The following is a 17,866-nucleotide window of genomic DNA, read 5'->3' on the forward strand; positions in this document are numbered from 1 at the left end:
CTATGGAATTCTCCCTTTTTGGGTAACTGTGCCTTGTTGTAAGTAGCCTATTGGTCAGTGAGGACCTCTGGCAATTTTGAGATGAGTCGTCTGATGGACCTGTCTGTATTCAGCCAGAAGTACGCTGTGGGCTCCTTCTACATTCCGTCACTCAAGCCTGCTTGTCTAAAAACAGCCTCTATAGAAATTTGCTGTGAATGCAGATACACTGGGATATGGTGACATTACATGAAAATTCCATGGAAACTTGGTGGGTAGAGGACATGATGTTATCTGTAGCCTGTAGCTATAGTGGGAGCCCTCAAAACCTAGCTGAGAACTTCTCAGAGTTACTGGTACACTGGTGACTTAGAAAAGGAGGGTCAGAAGAGTGACTTCCCAAACTGTTATGCTGGCTGAGGTCCAGGATCTGTGGAATGATGCCTAGGGAATCCATGGAGGCAGAATAATGTTGGATGACTAGCAAAGTGGTGGATGAAACAGTGTGGAAGCAATGCAAAGACTAGAATGTGCTGCTTTATTGTTCTGATAAATAATGAGATATTATCCTTGCCATGAATATATCCTTCATTGGACTCTTATGTTCCTGAACATCTTGTCAGCAGAGACCATGACAACTTTTGCTTAGTGCTTAGGTCTCCTTTTACAAGGATATTTTTATACCAAGCAGCTTTGGATGATGGAGATAGTGTCTCCTGGTTCAGAGAGCAGATTGGTTTCTTGTCTCATGTAGTAAAGATAATGTCTCCTTACAGGGGGAAGATTGAACAGCTTTGCCCGCAGTCCCTTGCAAAGACTAGGAGTTCCTGAACTCAGGGCTCCTTAGCTAAGTTGCAAATGTTCTGCGTGCCCAGCTTCCTCAAGGCCACCTCACATTGTTCTCAGGGGACATAGAGGACAAGGGAAAATGATGCAAACACACAGTTCACACTGCCTGCTGAGCCATGAGTAACAAAATGCTTTGTGTGTGACCAAGGAGTCTCATATATTCTGCTAGAAACAATGCAACTGTGATAGGCTAACTCTTAAGTAGTAAGCGGGGTAAAATTCTCACAACACAGGAGGCACCTGAGCTATTTTGTGAGAACATTTTCACCACAGTTCTTGTTTCCAGGAATTAGCATGCCTTCCGTTCAGTCTGTTAGAGAAGGGTCACATCACGTCAGTACTGTCACAGAATGTGCTAATGGGTGGCATGAAGCGAGGATATGGGGAGTATAGTCAGAATGAGACCTTTATAAGTTCCATGTAGCCTGCTTAGAGTCAGAATGTAACACTTGTAGAAAAAGCCCCGCTATAACCATATTTTCTCCGCATGAATTCATTCACCTCCACTGCCCAAATGCTTGCCCAAAGTCCTATGCTCTGCTCTTGTATTACCCACCAGTTTGGATCTGGAATAGGCTCATAGACTTTGAATCTTTTACTTGTCACTGCTTGAATTTAATGATTTCTATTGCTCAGTTCTGGCTTCCCCTTGTAGTCTTCTCTGCACTGCGCTTTTGCTTCTCGGTTTGGGAATTTCAACCACGGAGGTGGCCAACAACATCTCACTTAAGTCTATAGGTATTTCCAACCATATGATGCTGCTATGACTTTAAATAAAAATGGTCAAGTTACAAATGACAGAATCTCATCTGGTCATTAACTTCCTTTTTTTTTTTTTTTCCAAGATTTTATTTATTTATTTGACAGATAGAGATCACAAGTAGGGAGAGAGGCAGGCAGAGAGAGAGAGAGGAGGAAGCAGGCTTCCTGCCGAGTAGAGAGCCCGATGAGGGGCTCGATCCCAGGACCCTGGGATCAGAACCTGAGTGAAAGGCAGAGGCTTTAACCCACTGAGCCACCCAGGCGCCCCTGGTCATTAACTTCTAAGGGTATTTTAAATTCAGACATCTTCCCCACAGTGAAACAGAATAATGGCAACCTTACAATCTATGTGTTCAAACCATGTTTATGATCAAATTAATAAAATACTAGAAAATATGAATCTGTTTTAGAATCTAAGGACAATAGATTGTTAACATTAGATTTGTAAAGCTATTCTCGATATTGTAATTAAGTGTAGCCACAGAAAATGCGCTGATTTTCTAAAGGAATGTCAATTAAAAAAAAAAAAATGGGAGTCTGGGGCCCCCGGGTGGCTCAGCTGATTAAGTGTCTGACTATTGGTTTCGGCTCCAGTCACCATCACGGAGCCCTGCCTCAAGCCCTGTGTTAGGCTCGCACTCAGCAGGGAGTCCACTTCTCTCTTACCCTCTCCCTCTGCCCCTCCCCAAGCTCATATTCCCTCTCTCTCTCTCTCTCTCTCTCAAATAAATAAATAAATCTTTAAAAAAATTCTGAAGTCTGACTCAGATAAGATACAGAATAAAATAAAATAGTTTAAATAATTAAATAAAATTACCACTAAGATAAAAGAACTGTTTTAAATTATATTAATTTATATTGTATATGTGCTGCCGAAGCAAGCACTATATTAATTTATATTGTTGACAAATTTGTACCTTTAAGAACCAATTATAATTTCTGCTATATTATGTATGCAGTTGATGGAAATACCAAAAGGCTAATAGTGTAAAAAAAAAAGTCCCTAAAAATCTTTGAGGCATAAAAGAAATATAAGCTGTCTAAGGATCATATCACAACGTTTTATTTACTACATTAAATGGTAATACAAAATGTTTTTGGTGTATTATATTAACTAGAGATGAATCATTTATACATATTTTATTATAAAATAATATAATCACATTACTCATTATAGATACTTCCAAAACCTTTGTTTTTAATTTTCATTCAGTGAAAGTCACTCTTTGTGATATACAGTTCTGTGAGTTTCGACAAATGGCGATTTATTCTCCAGATAGAAAAGGGCACTTGGGTGGCTCAGTTGGTTGGGCGACTGCGTTCAGCTCAGGTCATGATCCTGGAGTCCCGGGATGGAGTCCCACATCGGGGTTTGCCATTGCTATTTTTACCCTCAGTGCACCACAGGCTTCAAATCGCTCTATTGGTATCATCTGTTTAGGGTGGGGACGGTTTCACAGAGAGGTCTTTCTCAGTATCTATTCTGTCCTCAACCCAAATCATCCTTTTGCAGTGTACCTTAGAAAAGATCTCCCTATGCTCTTAAAATTCTCTTAGCAGTATTACAAGGCAACTATTTACTCAACATTGATGCTGTGTGTGGCAGGAATATTTGGGGGGCTGTGATGGTTCTTTAAGCCTAAACTTTAAGCAGAAGCTGCATCTCTGGGTTTGAATGGTATGGCCTTCTCAGAGGTCCTACTTCTCTCCCAGGGCTGGTTCTGAGACCAGCAAATATTCCTGTCCCTCCCCCAAAGTTGAGGTCTTTCTTTCTGCCTTCTTCTAGACACAAAGGCTTTTCAGCAATGCCCAAAAGGAATTGTTTGTTGACTCTCCTCCTCTCCCTAATTTAAAGTTTTTGTTCTGTAGATAAGGTGGAGTTACGTACCTTCCCCCACACTGCCTCATCCCCTACCTCAGTCCTGTACCATGAGAGGCATCTTGTTAGGACTCTTGGTAACTTTTGTTTGTGCACACACTGTGAGATTTGTGGAGAAAAGCAAATGAATCAGTTCTTACATCTGCGCACCCCAGGAGCTTTATTGTTTTCCTTTTCCATACTTGGCCTTTTCAAACATTCTTAAAGTTTCAAACATTGTTAACAATGTCAGTTGAATTCTTCTTCCTGCTGTCCAGCTGCCTCATTCCAAGGAAGCGAGAAATGTCCTTGAAAGTGCTTATCTTCCCTTAGGTTTCAAGTGAGTTGGTTACTCTGCAATTTCAACTTCCTGATGGTTTAAAGAAAGTTGTGAATTTGTAGTTTGACCAACTTTTCATTGTTGTTTGAAGGGTGGAAGCAATAGTAATTCCAGTTTTCTTCATTCCAAATTGAAACCAGAAATCTCATTTTTTAGTTCTTAAAATGTTCATACACAGACACGTATGTCTCAAATTTTATTAGGCATTACTTGTATACCTTCTTAAACAATATTTTACAAATTAAAACAGATTTTTCCATTTTGTTCAAGAATGTCTGTGGTGTCATGAGATCTTGAGACAATTGTCAAGGACAAAAAAAAAAAAAAAAAAAAAAAAACAAACCCAGAACATGTAAAGAGATAGATGTTACTCAGGCTATTACAATAGAGAGTATACATCAGATCTCAAAATCAGAGTGTCTCTACAAAGTGGTTTTGTTCTGGACTTTTACAGGGAAGATTGTATCACCATATGAATATGAAAATAAGTAATCTAAATTACTACGTATCAAGATAATGATTTCTCAAAATATAATATTAGCTAAAAAAGTAGCCAATTTTTTAAAGTAGTACAATATGATAAAGTGTTAACAAACAATATTGTATTTTCTGTATGGGTGCAAACATATGTAATAAAAGTATTTTTAAATGGCAAAGAAAAGATACACACTAACTTTGATAGCTGTTTCCCCTTGAAAAGAAAGTAAATAGATGCAGGAGTAACATGCATAGAAATATGCATAACATTTAAATTTTGAAAAATAAATCTAAATTTAAATACAAAAAATAAATCCAGCAAATATGTCTTTAAGGGTATCCATTTTCTATTTTTTTAAGAATTTGTAAATATTTTAACCTGTCTTCTTTTCTTCTTCTTCTCCCATTTTCCTCCTCCTCCTCTTCCACTTCTTCCTCTTTTTTCTTCAGAATGAATGTCATTTACCTGAGTTCCAGATGCCAAAATTAGCTAGCAGCAGATATAGCATATATGGGAGTCAATCTTATTTCCAGGTGAGGCTGTATCAATCACAGAACTTTATAAGAGGAGGAGTCTGAAAAGGGATCAAGAACTACTCCTTACCCTAATATAGGGAAAGGAAAGTAAGACAACCAAAGGCATGAAGAATTTGAAGGGCTCTAGAGACTTCTATCAAATGGGCAACTCTCTCAGCTATAGGCGCACAAAATCATGTAGGGAAAAAAAAATGTTTAGAGACTTACTTCAGGACACAGATGAAAGTGAACTAAGCTACAGATGAACAACTCTGCAGGGACACACGGTTGGGCCTATTAATGAACTAACACTTTAAGGACATTCTCCATCTCAATCTGCATTTTGGCGTGGAAGAGACAACACTGATGTATAATCCTTCCGAGACGCGTTTAGATATCCTGGACTCCCAGGCCTTAACTCAACTGTTTACAACAATGAACTCACATGGGTGCACGGTGTGCGGGGTTCTTACATGTGGTATACGTCCATGAATAAAGTGCTATAAGTTTCCTTTCTCAAATGGAAGGGAAGGTGGAGATACATAAGATGTCGTGAGGCTGTACTATACATGGGACTATCGTCCATCAGATGTGATACAATAAAAAAAGAGACCCGACGCCTGCCTAATTGTGGGAGAAAGGACTATAAGCTGAAGCGAAGTATGCTCACGGAGCAACTGAACTCAAAGTCCTCGAGTATATCGTGTTGTAACTATTGTGTGTGTGTCTGAAATACAGAAAAAAAAATTAACGTAAAATTAATGCAACACTAGCTTTAGTTCAAGAATTCCCACACAACAAAAAGCAAACCCACGTAATTTGACTGTAAAGAAATAGCAATTATGTTTTAGCACATAAGCCTGAAACCCTATACAGTTTAATGTTAGAAATTGTTAAATCCGAAAGGAAATTCTTACAATAATGTTTTTGTTCAAAACCCTTTTGAAACTCTTTCAGAATAAAGTGTATTGTTTTGCATATCCTCAAACTCCTAGTTTCTCTTTATAGAATAGATTTCTTTTTATTTTTATCTTTATCACTTGTTATTTATGGAATATTTTAGGCATATAGGAAAAATGGAGAATAAGATAAGAAACATCAATATACTCATAACAGACTAGAAAACTCTTTAATCCCAAACTCTACCAGATGTCATAAAAATTCTGATTTAGGCATTTAGATTCCTGTAGACTTCTTCTTCATAGTGGTCAGTGTGTGTGTGTGTGTGTGTGTGTGGTGAAAGCAACTAAAATCTACTCTTTTAGCAAAGGCTTTTTTAAAAAATGGCCAAATATTATTTAGTATCAACTTAGGTAAATAAACCAGGGCACTGACAATCTTATGTTACTCAAAATATCAGATAGGAATTGCAAAACAAAAGTTTTGATAAATGGAAACAGTTCTGAAAAACATGTATTAATTACCATTCTGACTACACCAAAGGGCATACATTCAAACGTATCTTTCAGTATATACGTTTAAAGAAAAAAGAAAAGACAATTTAGAACTTCATGACCAATATCTACTATCTACGAGTCCAACAGAGCTGCAGACAAAATTTTAGTATTTCAGCATTTTCTACCTTAAAAAAAAATCAAAGCTTGCTTTATACATTATACATAAACCAATGCAGAGATATGCTGCACAATGATTCCATTGGTGAAATAAATTCTGAATTATTATATATTCTCATATTCAGATACTCCTCTTGGTATAAAACTTTATAACATTTTTCTGTAACATCAAAGGTTTAATTTCTGAGCTACCTGATATATTAAAAATAATGTATTCCTTCCTTCTTTTAATCCAACTTCCTGGAAAGAACAAATTGGAATGTCTTAATATATTAACTTTCTATTAAAATGCATACAGATTTCTCAGATGTGGTGAACCAATTTGACAGCCTTATGAACTTTATATCTACTAAAAATGCCTCCTCCTATTTGACATAATAGCTTTAGGAGCCTGAATACTGGGATGGGAAGGAATCTGTCAATATATATTTTTCCATTTGAGTCATTTCCCTGTGGAAATCTACTTGGATCAAAGAGAAAACTTCCCATTTTAATGAATTTATCACTACATTATCATGATGGTAAATAGCAGCCCATGAAATAAGTTTAGCAGGAATTACACTTTTACTTTCTGTCTGTGGCCAGTGTTATTGACAACTATGCTTTTATTATTTATTTCTATCTTTAGTTTAGATATTTTAAATGAGTTGGAAAAGCCGTATTTCCAATTAAAATTCACTCTGCGCCTCAACATCGTCCTTTCAGAGTTTACTGAGATTACAAATATAAGAAGACTATGGTTATAATCTCTCTTAATCCATAGTTAAACCCTCATAATTGGCAGAAGGAATGCATAAACCTCTCTCACCCTTCCGTGGAAGATTGCCCCTCAAGGGCATGTGAGAATTGTGTGGGGCACCTTAAAGTGCTCTTCAATGCCCAATGCCTGAACACTCTGCTGCCTGGTCAGCCAGACTCTGAGATCAGAAAGAATGGCAAATATATAAACAGAAAAAAAATACTGGCAAAGTAACAAGACACCTTAAGTAGAGTTCATAAGAAGGACCCTAACTTTCATAATACTTATCATTGTTTTCAATTTTTCTCAATATATCTCAGTTTTAATGGATTACAAAGTAAATCATGAGTTCAGTGAAAGAGCAGAACTAGCTCATGTCTAACTTATGCACATTGCTTGGCAAGAGAAAGAACAAAATTCTGTTGATGTCCAGACAAATTAATTATTTTAGTTTTCAATTAGTTTACTTTGATGACTTCCATATTTTTTAACCATTCTTCTTGGTAGAATTCAAAAATTCTATCCCGTATTTTTCTTTAAGATTTTATTTATTCATTTGACAGAGAGAGAGAGAGATCACAAGCAGGCAGAGAGGCAGACAGAGACAGAGAGGGAAGCAGGCTCCCTGCTAAGCAGAAAGCCCAATGCGGGTCTCGATCCCAGGACTCCGAGACTATGACCTGAGCCAAAGGCAGAGGCTTAACCCACTGAGCCACCCAGGTGCCCCTATCCAGTAATTTATTAATCTCCAAAGTGTGAAATGGGCTTTTGGGGGGAAAAAAATCCCCTTGCCTGGAATATGGCAGATACAAATATTTTTATTGAATAAATAAATTTATAAATTAAAGAAGATTCCACAATCATTCAGGTATATCTTTCAGTGCTAAACTCTATTTCTTGACAAAATATTTGTACTTAATATTTCAATTTCCATTAACTAAATGCTTAAAAATTACTTTCCTTGGGTCACAATCTTTAGTAATGTCTGCTAATAAGAGGGTAACTAAGATACAATTTATGACAACAAGGAGTCCCCAGACTGTTATAAAAGAGACACCTCACGTTAGTACATATAACCTTCTGCTTTATGATCTTTTTATTGTAATTAAGCCCCTCCACAGTAACGACCAATTCTTATATTTACAATTTACAATTGTGTAATGAATGTGAAAGACACAGACATTGACCAGGATGACACGCTAGGTCAATTAGCGCTCAGTCAGAGCAATCAATAGTGTTAAAAAAACATAATGGGCTGGTCACAAGGTGGAAAACCCCTAGCTTTTCTGGATACATAATTAGATTCAGTAAATCCATATGCTTCTAAATCAAGCAAGTATTACCACACAAGCATTTTTTTCTCCTCACAATATTTAAGAAAAAACATAACACTATCTGGTAAATGCTATACAAGTGCTTCCATAATTGATATAAAAGCACAGAAAGAAATTCTACAGGTGTTGAACAGAGAAGAATTTCAGAAAACATGTAAAGTGGTGACAGAATTTGAAACTAGCAATATTTGTCAAATCCACCAAAACCCAAGAGGAATTTCCAATAGCAAAAATATGTTATGGATTGACATAAAACAGCAGGACAGTAGGACTTGAGAAGTTATTGCACTAACCCCCACTGAACTCTGCTGTTTTAAAAACCCACGTACTTCACTTAGAAAATCCTTCTAACTCCATAGCACAGTATCTGTGTTGCTCTTTTCAAAATTAACTACACAAAGCCATTAGTTGATGACTAACTTTTCCTCTACACTCCTTCGGTTACACTTCCCAATAGGGAAACATGGCCAAAGGCAGAGATTACCAGATGATGGTGCATTATAAACTGTGCTGTGATCTCAGCAGTAGGAAGGGTAGCAATACCAAAGCCAAAGGAGCGACAGGGGTTATGGTCATCTATCCTCTGTCTGATGTTGCAAGCGGTTCAAACCACTCCACACTGGATAAGGGTCATTTTCTGCCACACTGCTGAGCAAATCGTTTCTGAGAGCAAAAGTTTTCCTCTTTGCCCAGCAGAGAAAAATCCGATAAATGACCTAGACCTGAGAAATTTGCTTAAGGTCTATGCACATCAACAATTCTCTCCTGATTAAAACCATGCAGGCTTTCAACAGCGTCCAGGCAGATGACAGTTGTGCAGGTCAACGGAGTGGGGCTGGCAGGCTGTTAATGAGAATCCACTGATCTTGTTGATTGGCTACTAATAGACCAAGTAAATATCTCTTGTGTGCAGAAGAATAAATAGTAACAAAAGGGGAAAAAAGATAAAGGAAGGAACTTGAATCCTATGATAAGAGTTTGGTTTCAAAATGTTAGCAAAAAAATGCCAAAATGTAGCCTGAACAGATTATCCCTGGTGTGACCTCTAGCTAGGACAAGAAAAAGAGACAGAACCGGAGAAGGAGGAGGGATGTTTTCACTCAGGTTGGGGGCAGGGAGAGAAGGGGTGGTTATGAGAAATGGAGTGGGCCATCATTTATGCCTTTATCACTGCCAGTACTCCTGAGTTCGTGTCTCAGAGCTTTGTGCACAGTGTCTGGTATTGGGTGGCACGTGTTTGAGCCTCTGTCCCAGAGCATGAAGCAAAAAAGTAAAGAAATACAACTCCTGCAAGAGATGGGCAAAGAGGCCCATGTCACTTTCTGTCTCTTGCATCAGGATAGAGAAATTATCTGTGATGCTGTCTGAGGAAAGCCGAATAACTCTGGATAACAAGTTGGGGACAAAGGCTTTGGGTTAATGGTTGGAAACAAAGCTTTGTAAGAAGGTTGAGGCCATGTCAGGGAAAAAGAGAGGAAAAGTCTGCAGTCCCTTAAATTCCTAAATCTGTTTCAGAAGTGTTAACAAGATTACCCGGTATAATGTACTTTGCTTTTATATGCCCTCCTTCAACGATGTGGTCATAATATCCAGTGCTTCTGTAAAGGTAGACAAAAGAGGTGTTAGAAAGTCATGAGATAGGTGGGCGTGGCCAACAAGTCCATTCAAATTGGAAGGTTACGAAAGGTTTTGGGGGCCTGGGTTCTAAGTGCTGGAGTTCTGAATCAATGTCTTAGTTTACTTGATAACAGTGTACTTCTAAGTTACCTACATGCTTGGAAATACCTCTTGGTAGAAATAAAATCAAAGGACCTAGGAACCTCAATTAAATATTGTTAAATTAAATATTGTTACATATACCTCAGTTTAGCACTATAGGGAATCGAAAGGTGTGGGCAATCTTGTGCCACTTGACTTAGGTATCCATCTGCTCCCTGGCTTCACGAAAGCATAGAGAAAATGTACTGTATGCTGTTGACGTCTGGTATCTGAATGTGGGAATAAGCAATTGCCATAATATGGACTTGAAGAAAGTGAAAGAATTGCTAAAAACCAAAAGAAAGTCGGTCAACATGATCAGCCATACCCTTGACATGAGTGATGATGCACAAGGGAGAAGAACTTTGAAAATACCTGTGATATGCCATAGATTTGATTCAAAAAGAAGGGATTTTTATAAAAGATTCAAAGATCTTCATGATTCCACTGTTACAGTTTTTCATAAAGAAGCATGCCTTGATTAGGTATGAACTGACCTGGATAGGAAAATTTCTCCAGAAGTCACCTATAAGAAATGTACTTGAAGGATCTTGAGGTCCACATGGAGAGAGGGGGAAAAAAAAAAAGGGAATTATCATTGAAATAATTAAAATAGAAGATAACTCCCCAGATTCCCAGGGTTTCTCACACAGTGATGTAAACCTAAAGATGAAGGATTTGCTGTTATTTGTTCAAAAACTGAACAGGTGATGCAGATGCAAATGCAGAGAGAACCATATCATCCGGAGATTAGAGCTAGTGACTATCCGCAGGACTTTGCAGGCAAAACCTAGACCTAATGGTCTGAAATCTGATTATTATGATTGCTTAGAAGAAATACTGTCGACACCTAAATTTCTAATTTACAAATTTAGTGATAATGGGCTACTGTGAAAAAAAAAAAAGCCTCCAGAAAATGAGGAAATGTCCATTCACCAGAGAGCCTGAGGATTTAAAAAATTTGCCTTCACTTGGTTTTTAAATAAGAACCAAAGTCATAAAAGCAAAGGCTAATGTCACAAGATGACATTGTTCAAGATAGCATTGATCCTCTCAATTTCCTCTAGAAAAAGATATCAGCTTTCTGATGTTCTGAAACAGAAACAAGCTTTAATAACAGATGCTGTTTTCTTCAGCTTCAAGCAGGTTTCACAGACAAATATTATGATCTGGTAAAGTTGTCTGTGGGGACCTGGAAATTGCAATAATAAAAAGGCAATAGAGATAGTTTTACAATCTAGAACAGTAGCACTGAAACATTCATACACTGGAGTACATTAATTTGGAAAAGAAGGTTTAAATTTCATGTAATAAACATTAAACATTAATTCTTAATTGTTTAAAATGTGTGATGCAGCTATATTACTTATAAAATCTAAATAACTAGGTTACATTTAGTCCAGAATATATGGAACAGAATCTATTTATCTAAAAATTTGACTATCTACTTTAAATGTGTATATAAATATGTTTTTATATGTCGGAGTTTATGATATTTGGAATCATAGGAAAGAAGGCTTTCAACTGATTTGTCAGTTTTTGTGCAATGACTTTAAGAAAATAGAAGCAAATTGCTTACTATTTTGATGGAGGAAGAGTGTGTGGATATTCTACATGCTAAAGTTAAACTTTTTTAAAAGAGTACATATGTGTAGTTGCTTTTATAGATTTTAAAAATATTTATTTGCATTGTTATCAAGCATTTAAGGAAAGCAAACAAGAGATATAATAATGTGAAAATGTGTATTGCCCTAATTGATCCCAAATGCATTCCATAATAGTCAACTAAGAGAAAGTGTACTTGACACATGTTTGCACATATACCCAAAATACAGGAGGAGGAAGGGTGGAAGGAAGACAGGGGAGGAGGAAGAAAGGAATGAAGAGGATAGTATTTGGACAGAATTGTCAGAAGAGCTGAGGTATAAAATCCCTGACACAAATACTGACATTTCAGAACACCTAATAGAGATTATGATAAAGAAAGTAAATCCTAGGGGCACCTGGGTGGCTCAGTGGGTTAAAGCCTCTGCCTTCGGCTCAGGTCATGATCCCAGGGTCCTGGGATCGAGCCCCACATCAGGCTCTCTGCTCTGCAGGGAGCCTGCTTCCTCCTCTCTCTCTGCCTGCCTCTCTGCCTAGTTGTGATTTCTCTCTGTCAAATAAATAAAAAAAAAAATATAAAAAAAAAAAAAAAAAAAAAAAGTAAATCCTAAACATGGTGATTACTATTACAAGGCCTGGATACTGAAGCCACCATTGTTTCTATCTAGAAACCTTCCACTTACCAAGTCCGCAAGAGAGACTCACTGGCTCACAGGGGAGTGCTCTGCCGCATAAACCATTCCATGGCTATACTAATCACGGTCCCTGCATATCTCCTAAGACGTTTATTTACTTGACACTTGGATACATTATTTATCTTCAAGTTTCTTTCCTGTTTACCTTTCAGTTTTAGGCATGCTCTTCTATTCTAAAGTTCATGTTAACCTGAAGGCACTTCTATTTTTAATTTCCACAATTTAATTAATGTGACTTTATGCATGTGTGTGTGTAAGGTATGGCTTAAATGTTCATAAAATCTATTAGTCTGCTTGCTCACAAACTGCAGTTTAATATTGGAATGTCCAGTGGTCAAAGTCAAATGGGGCGTGTACCTTTTTTTTTTTCTTGTATAGACCAGAAGAGCATGTTGAGCTGGAAAATGTTTTTTGTTTGTGGGTTTGTTTCAATTTGGCTCTACAAAAGGGCTACATTTGTATTCAGGCATAATCTATATGAAATAATTTTTTCAGTTAAACACTTTATGGATGCACGTACTGTATTATCTGATCACTACAAAAATATGTCTTATTTTATATTTGTTTTTGGTTTGTGAGGGAGTTTAATAAAGACAGCAATAAATTTCACACTTTTAATATTTTCTTGACTATTATGTAGTCCCTTGTTGCCCAATATATGTCTTATGAACTTGGAAATTTTAAGATCAGTAGTTATATTTGTGTTGTTATGCAAGATTTAAGAAAAATATTTCTCAAGGATGTCTGGGTGGTGTAGGTGGTTAAGCATCTGCATCCTGCTCAGCTCATGATCCCCAAGTCCTGGGATTGAGTCCTGCATCAGGCTCCCTGGGAGCCTGCTTCTCCCTCTTGTGCTCTCTCTCAACCTGTCCCTCTCTCTCTGACAAATAAATAAATTAAATATTTTTTTAAAAAGAAAAATATTTCTCCTATTTTTATTTAAAATAATATATATCCATTAAATAAAAAAGTATATACATATTTTTTTAAGATTTTATTTATTTATTTGACAGAGAGAGAGAGATCACAAGTAGGCAGAGAGGCAGGCAGAGATAGAGGGGGAAGCAGGCTTTCTGCTGATCAGAGAGCCCGATGCAGGCCTCCATCCCAGGACCTTGAGATCATGACCTGATCTGAAGGCAGAGGCTTAACCCACAGAGCCACCCAGGTGCCCCAAAAAGGTATACATTTTAGAAAGCATCTAGTTGTATCCTTTGTAGACTTAAAAGTTAAGAACACCATAAATGGGTATATGAAAGCTGACATGATAAAGGCAATTCAACTAAAATAAAAAAGATATGTACCTAATTTACAGTGTTACTTAAAAACTACATAAAACAAGGAAAGAAATAGGTAAATGCAAAAGTTAACAAAGAAATATGTGCAAAAAAAGCAGAAAATATAATAAATGATGCTGTGGAAAATGGAATCATTAATGTGGAGGAAAAAATAAAGATAAACCTAAAGTACATAAAGAATAAAGACATGAAAACAGCATCAGAAACAAAAAACAGAAAATGGCAATTTGAACAGAAGATAATTGGTGTATTTAAAGATTAAAACCAGTAATCTAATCTGTGATGGAGAAATACTTTCCCAAACTGATATCACCGATGACTTCAGATCAATAGATCTTTGGGAGTCTGAATATTTTGCCATGTTATCATAGGAAATGAGCATCTAGACATAGCTTAGGGAATGCATATTCTTCTGTGACATTAAACACACAAACACACACACACACACACACACACAGAGACATGCGCATACACACACGATCAAAATGGGAATATTTAGGTTTGCTAATAATTTAAGTTTTTGCAATGTTGCTCAGGAGTAAAATTGGCTGTTAATTGGTTTTCTCCTTTATTCTGTGTTCATCCAATTATGTCATCATGTCATACATGATCCTTATAAAAGTGTGTAACTTCCTGTCTTTTTCTAAGTTCTCAAATACTTTCTCTGAGATTGGAATTATCTATCATTCGAAATGTTGTTTGAAATTTCCCATAAAATACCATGGGGATTATACTTTTCCTAAGGGCAAATCTTTAACAACCATTTTTATTTTTTCTAAGGTTATTGTTCTAGTCAGATTTCTTATTTTTTCCGGGGTTGATTTTGGCAATCTATAGTTTTCTTCAAAATTGTTTCAGTTTAAAAATTTTTTGATATAAAGTTATATACAGGGTTCTCTGGAAATGTTATTTTAATCTTCTCTGGACCTGCAATCCTGACCTCTTTTTCTCATTCCACACATTTTTCCCCCTTTGTGCTGCCTCTCTTTAGTTAACTCTTGACCATATTTGCCAAAGGCCTGTCTATCTTATTGATCTTTTCAAAGAACCAACTTTTCTCTTTATTGGTCAGTTCTGCTGTTTTTATTTGCTTGTTTGCTATTTCATTAAATTTCTAGTTATAGAATTTATTCCTTTTCTTCCACTGTTTAGAAAAGTATTTCATTGTTCTTTCGCTATTTTTTTGAATTGAGGGTTTAGTTTATTTGTTTCTACTCTTCTTGTTTTCTAATAATTATATTTAAAGCTTTTTTTCCTCTGTCACTTTGATTCTTAGTTTCATCGATAGCATCTCTCATAGAATGTGGAGAAAGTAAAGCATAGTGATTCCAAGCTTGGACCCTGGAGCTAAGCTACTTGATTTCACATCCTAGCTCTGCTACACATTACATACATGAAAATTCATACATTATTTAAACTCCCTGTGTCTCTACGTGGGATTAATAATAGTACTAATCTTAGAGGGTTTGGAGGGTGTCAAATATTTGAGTGTAGCTGACACATTTAGAATAACATCTATATACTAATGATCTGTATTTTATCTATAAGCCCAGTTACTTCAAAGTATAAATTGATTTTTTTCATAATTGAGATATTTTATCCATTTTTTAAATTCATGCTTTACGATCACTAAGTTTGACTTGTATATTATCAACTTTTTAAATATTTCTGAGTCTCCTCTTAAACATAGCCAATTTTGGTGAATATTGAATCATACCAGTTTAAAAAGAATTTTTACATTTGTTTGTTTTGTTTTGAGGATCTGCTGAGGCAAACAACCCATCAGTTAATACCTAGCATATATCATGTGAAAGTAGAATGTAGGAGGTTTCAGAAAAAGTGAGGTTTAATCACTCCACAGTCTCTTACTAGCTCAAGGCATCATTCATGTTAGTAATTTCATATTTGTGTCCTAGGTGAGGTTTACCTCTTCAATTTTATTTGTTGTCTAACTTTCAGGAATTAGTCATAACTTCTGGTCCAGTGAGAGAGCCTCTGTCTGTTGGGTAAGTTTATTTTCTTGTTATCTAAGTGTTTTGTTGTTTCTAGAGATTTGATACAGCAGGGTAAGAATGAAGTATGTGTTCGGCTCACTATCTTGAGAGAGAAGTTACAATATGTATCACCAAAATGAAACACGTTTAAATAGAAATTCAACAGAAAAGTATAAAGGTCAAAGATTTCTTAGATATGCTAGCTAAGAAAAAGAAAGGTTATTAATATTAATCTCAAAAGAAAATTTGAATTAGAAATAGTAAACAAAACACTGTGGGTAAATTTATTTCATGGTATTATTATACATATTTTAACTGTTGTAAAAGATAGTCTCCAAAAAAGAACCAAATACATAAGAGAAAAATGTTCGAAATATGAGGAGAAGGTGACAGAAATGTTTATATTGATAGACTTTGTAGGACCTAAGAGATCAAGTTGGTTAAATAATAGGATATAAAGTATTTGAGATAATGACTTATAAAATGCTTTCATGGATATTTATTAAACTTTGATTTTTTTACAAAATTGATTATATGTTTGCAAGCCTCCATTGCCTAATTATAAATGTTGATCATATATATTGCCACTGAAAGTTAATCCACTTAAAAAAGCAAACTTGCACAGCTGACAATATTGGACCAAACTAAAAAATAGGACTTATTAATAATAAATATTCAGTACCAGCCACTGAGGACAAATTGTACTTCTCTCCACAAATGCCAATTGATATCAATTTCTGAGGTATAAAATAAATAATTTACTATATGATTATTATATTATTTTTACTTGACTGCATATAACTTTTGAAATCAATCTGGTAAAAATTTTTGTTCATCTTTCTATTTATTTATTTATTTATTTATTTAATCTATTTATAATTAAGTGGTGTCTAGTTTCCCAAAGTGTGATCAACCATCATTTTGCCTGTTCCCTCGGGAAGTGAATGTGGAAATCTTACTATAGGATTTTATATTGAGTCCAATGACATTTTTGTTTTACCTATAGTTCAACATCTGGCACAGTTGTCCAGTTTGTCCACTCTGTCTTCCTGTTCTGGATATCAGAAATCACAATCAATAGTGGGTGTTGTTGTTGTTTTTAAAGATTTTATTTATTTATTTGACACAGAGAGAGAGAGGGAATACAAGCAGGGGGAGTGGGAGAAGAAGCAGGCTAACCACTGAGCAGGGAGCCAATGCAGGGCTAGATCCCAGGACTCTAGGATCACGACCTGAGCCTAAGGCAGATGGGTAATGACTGAGCCACCCAGGAGGTCCTTGTTTTTTGTTTTTAAAGAGAGGTGGGGGGAGGGGCACGGGGAGAGGGAGAAAATTTTAAGCAGGCTCCCCACCCGGCAAGGAGCCTGATGCAGGCTTCATCTCACTGGTGGGCTTTAATCCCATTTACCAGCTCCCTTTAGAGCATGCTTGCCTTATCACTATTAACCGTTATTGGTTACGCATACTATTTTAAAGAATTCCCTTACATATGCATTTATGGACAGTTTAGCAGGTAACTGATATTTCCCCTTACTCTATCATAATCCAGAACAACCGATCTACTATTCAGTGAATATTTACTATTTACTATAGTAAAGAGGGAGTGCAGCATGTACTGCAGGTAATAAACACAGACTCTAGAGTAAGGATGGGTAACTAAATGTGAATGTTGATTCCCCAACTGCTTGGGAGAGTTACCTAAACATATGAAGATCCAGAATTCATGCATAGATTTCAAAGAACACCAGGATCTTCCTGGTTATATAGTGTATAGACTGTACAAATTAATGCACACAAAATCCCCAGCATATGGGTGACTAGGATGTAATAAAATTCAATAAAAATTACCTAATATCACTGTTAGTTATATTTAGCACTCAGGAATAATATCAGATTCAAATATTTCCTAAGTAATAATATACTCAAAGACTTACATACAGATGGAATGCATAAATCAGTTTACATTTTACTGTGATTCATGTTTTATCTTTTAGTATGATGAGTAAAATATAGAGTTGTGGTTTTTAAAGCAGAAGTTGCTACTTAATTGGATCCTAATAGTCAGAATATATCCTCTGATTTATGCTT

Source organism: Meles meles, chromosome 7 (genome assembly GCF_922984935.1).
Source record: "Meles meles chromosome 7, mMelMel3.1 paternal haplotype, whole genome shotgun sequence".
Taxonomy (NCBI): domain Eukaryota; kingdom Metazoa; phylum Chordata; class Mammalia; order Carnivora; family Mustelidae; genus Meles; species Meles meles.